Source organism: Scomber scombrus, chromosome 10 (assembly GCF_963691925.1).
Source record: "Scomber scombrus chromosome 10, fScoSco1.1, whole genome shotgun sequence".
NCBI lineage: Eukaryota > Metazoa > Chordata > Actinopteri > Scombriformes > Scombridae > Scomber > Scomber scombrus.
Window position 1 is genome coordinate 15001 of NC_084979.1, and position 2500 is coordinate 17500.

Here is a 2500-nt window from a genome sequence, read left to right on the forward strand (position 1 = left end):
AGGGTTCCTGTGTTCACTGTTACAGCCTGTTAAAAGCCTGCAATCATCTTATAAGCGCATGTACACAAATAGCCTGAGAAACAACAATTCCTATGAAAGTAATGTTAAAGTATAGCATGTGTTTGATGGCTGAGACACCATTATCCGCCACTCAGATGGTGAGAGGAACTGTCAGTGGTGTCACAGCATCTTTAAATGGGCTTTCTGCTGGCTATTTCCTCGCTTACGGCCACACCACCCTGAACACGCCCGATCTCGTCTGATCTCGGAAGCTAAGCAGGGTCGGGCCTGGTTAGTACTTGGATGGGAGACCGCCTTGGAATACCAGGTGCTGTAAGCTTTTTCCTCTCAGCTGTCACCAGAGGAGGGCGCTGTTGCTCCATCACCGCACACAGGGCGTTGAGAAACAAAGCTGCAATCATTCCAGCTGTGTGTGTATGAAGGGCAGAGAGGTGGCACTGAGACACCCCACTTTCCAAGTAGTTTTGAGTGTTCCTGTTGTCACTGTTACAGCCTGTTAAAAGCCTGCAATCATCTTATACGCGCATGTACACAAATAGCCTGAGAAACAACAATTCCTATGAAAGTAATGTTAAAGTATAGCATGTGTTTGATGGCTGAGACACCATTATCCGCCACTCAGATGGTGAGAGGAACTGTCAGTGGTGTCACAGCATCTTTAAATGGGCTTTCTGCTGGCTGTTTCCTCGCTTACGGCCACACCACCCTGAACACGCCCGATCTCGTCTGATCTCGGAAGCTAAGCAGGGTCGGGCCTGGTTAGTACTTGCATGGGAGACCGCCTGGGAATACCTGGTGCTGTAAGCTTTTTCCTCTCAGCTGTCACCAGAGGAGGGCGCTGTTGCTCCATCACCGCACGAAGGGCGTTGAGAAACAAAGCTGCAATCATTCCAGCTGTGTGTGTATGAAGGGCAGAGAGGTGGCACTGAGACACCCCACTTTCCAAGTAGTTTTCAGTGTTCCTGTTGTCACTGTTACAGCCTGTTAAAAGCCTGCAATCATCTTATAAGCGCATGTACACAAATAGCCTGAGAAACAACTATTCCTATGAAAGTAATGTTAAAGTATAGCATGTGTTTGATGGCTGAGACACCATTATCCGCCACTCAGATGGTGAGAGGAACTGTCAGTGGTGTCACAGCATCTTTAAATGGGCTTTCTGCTGGCTGTTTCCTCGCTTACGGCCACACCACCATGAACACGCCTGATCTCGTCTGATCTCGGAAGCTAAGCAGGGTCGGGCCTGGTTAGTACTTGGATGGGAGACCGCCTGAGAATACCAGGTGCTGTAAGCTTTTTCCTCTCAGCTGTCACCAGAGGAGGGCGCTGTTGCTCCATCACCGCACACAGGGCGTTGAGAAACAAAGCTGCAATCATTCCAGCTGTGTGTTTATGCAGGGCAGAGAGGTGGCAATGAGACGCCTCACTTTCCAAGTAGTTTTGAGTGTTCCTGCTGTCACTGTTACAGCCTGTTAAAAGCCTGCAATCATCTTATAAGCGCATGTACACAAATAGCCTGAGAAACAACTATTCCTATGAAAGTAATGTTAAAGTATAGCATGTGTTTGATGGCTGAGACACCATTATCCGCCACTCAGATGGTGAGAGGAACTGTCAGTGGTGTCACAGCATCTTTAAATGGGCTTTCTGCTGGCTGTTTCCTCGCTTACGGCCACACCACCCTGAACACGCCCGATCTCGTCTGATCTCGGAAGCTAAGCAGGGTCGGGCCTGGTTAGTACTTGGATAGGAGACCGCCTGGGAATACCAGGTGCTGTAAGCTTTTTCCTCTCAGCTGTCACCAGAGGAGGGCGCTGTTGCTCCATCACCGCACACAGGGCGTTGAGAAACAAAGCTGCAATCATTCCAGCTGTGTGTGTATGCAGGGCAGAGAGGTGGCACTGAGACGCCTCACTTTCCAAGTAGTTTTGAGGGTTCCTGTTGTCACTGTTACAGCCTGTTAAAAGCCTGCAATCATCTTATAAGCGCATGTACACAAATAGCCTGAGAAACAACAATTCCTATGAAAGTAATGTTAAAGTATAGCATGTGTTTGATGGCTGAGACACCATTATCCGCCACTCATATGGTGAGAGGAACTGTCAGTGGTGTCACAGCATCTTTAAATGGGCTTTCTGCTGGCTGTTTCCTCGCTTACGGCCACACCACCCTGAACACGCCCGATCTCGTCTGATCTCGGAAGCTAAGCAGGGTCGGGCCTGGTTACTACTTGGATGGGAGACCGCCTGGGAATACCAGGTGCTGTAAGCTTTTTCCTCTCAGCTGTCACCAGAGGAGGGCGCTGTTGCTCCATCACCGCACACAGGGCGTTGAGAAACAAAGCTGCAATCATTCCAGCTGTGTGTGTATGAAGGGCAGAGAGGTGGCACTGAGACACCCCACTTTCCAAGTAGTTTTGAGTGTTCCTGCTGTCACTGTTACAGCCTGTTAAAAGCCTGCAATCATCTTATAAGCGCAT

The 2500-nt window shown here is 49.3% G+C and overlaps 5 non-coding genes across 5 annotated transcripts; all 5 read left to right on the plus strand.

Moving 5' to 3' along the window:
- Nucleotides 1-221: 221 nt before the first annotated feature.
- Nucleotides 222-340, plus strand: LOC133988760 (5S ribosomal RNA). The gene has a single exon (XR_009925954.1). It is a non-coding gene; the product is annotated as a 5S ribosomal RNA (ribosomal RNA).
- A 369-nt stretch (nt 341-709) lies between these two features.
- LOC133988756 (5S ribosomal RNA) lies at nt 710-828 on the plus strand. Its single transcript, XR_009925950.1, has one exon. It is a non-coding gene; the product is annotated as a 5S ribosomal RNA (ribosomal RNA).
- A 369-nt stretch (nt 829-1197) lies between these two features.
- On the plus strand, nt 1198-1316 carry LOC133989134 (5S ribosomal RNA). The gene has a single exon (XR_009926306.1). It is a non-coding gene; the product is annotated as a 5S ribosomal RNA (ribosomal RNA).
- Nucleotides 1317-1685: 369 nt separating this feature from the next.
- Nucleotides 1686-1804, plus strand: LOC133988908 (5S ribosomal RNA). Its single transcript, XR_009926093.1, has one exon. It is a non-coding gene; the product is annotated as a 5S ribosomal RNA (ribosomal RNA).
- A 369-nt stretch (nt 1805-2173) lies between these two features.
- LOC133988924 (5S ribosomal RNA) lies at nt 2174-2292 on the plus strand. The gene has a single exon (XR_009926108.1). It is a non-coding gene; the product is annotated as a 5S ribosomal RNA (ribosomal RNA).
- Nucleotides 2293-2500: the final 208 nt, after the last annotated feature.